Source organism: Rattus norvegicus, chromosome 15 (assembly GCF_036323735.1).
Source record: "Rattus norvegicus strain BN/NHsdMcwi chromosome 15, GRCr8, whole genome shotgun sequence".
NCBI lineage: Eukaryota > Metazoa > Chordata > Mammalia > Rodentia > Muridae > Rattus > Rattus norvegicus.
This window is the reverse complement of record NC_086033.1, coordinates 22,365,592-22,366,760: the sequence shown is the minus strand read 5'-3', so window position 1 is coordinate 22,366,760 and position 1,169 is coordinate 22,365,592.

Below are 1,169 nucleotides of genomic sequence, written 5' to 3'. Positions count from 1 at the left end.
GGGCACAAAATAGACCATCCAACCTGGAAATGTGAGGCACATCCATCACTCCCACTGCTGTGGCAAGTGGAGCCGGAACTTGATCTGTGGGGTAAAATAAGGCGTGTACGGAAAACCAACGTACTCTGTGCACCCATTCGCCTGTGGAATCCCACGGTGCTGAAATCACAGAGCGTGAAAATAGAACGGGGGTTTGAGGGCTGACGGGAGATGCTGGCCAAAGGACACACGTGTTCAAGCTCACAGGAAGGATGAGTTCAAGCGGTCCTTTGCTTACTATGGTGACTGTCGTTGGTAGTGCAGAAATATTTTAAGTCATCAGACTGTACACTAGAAATGTCTATACTTTTCATTGGTCAATTAAGATAAATGAATTTTTTTTCTTTTCTTTTTTTCGGAGCTGGGGACTGAACCCAGGGCCTTGCGCTTGCTAGGCAAGCGCTCTACCGCTGAACTAGATCCCCAACCCCGATAAATGAATTTTTAAAAAGTTAAACATAAGCCAAAAATATACCGGGCCGTAGAGTATCTGTTTAACGATCATTTGACCTGATTAAAAATAACAAAACGGTTTCGTTCCTCTTTTTGGTGGTGGTAGGAAACAAGGAACCCCTCTTTAGGGAGGCTGAAAGAAAAAAAACAAAACGAAGTTAAACAAAACAACAACAACAACAACAAAGTCTGCGAAAGGATAACAGTAAAGTGGAGTGTTTGACACTGTTACTTAGATTTTACTGACTGGAACCAGACTAGAAGCCTTCGCTCGTCTTCCAGAAGGTAGGTCAGTGGGTCAGGACCCTGAAGGAGACCCAGACTGGCCCAGTAGGTTTTCTGGTGTGTCTCCTGGAGGCACACAGTGGTCAGTTGCCAAAATTTGTGGTGTGAGGTATACTGTCTTTCCTCTGCCTCAATCTGCACGGCTCTGGGCTTGACCTGGTGCATAGCGAGGGGATGAGAAAGGACAGACAAGAAGACGTGCAGAATCGTGAGGATCAGGTGCGTCATGCACGCTTTTGGAAATACTTCGGTAGCTCAGAAACTCAGTCCATCTGGTATGTGTTGCTGGGAGAGGGGATGGGCTTCTTGTGTAGAATGAGATGAGGGGCCACCTCAGCTAGTATCAGTAGGAGGTCTCTGTAGGAAAGGAGTTTCCGGCTACAGTCCTGTAG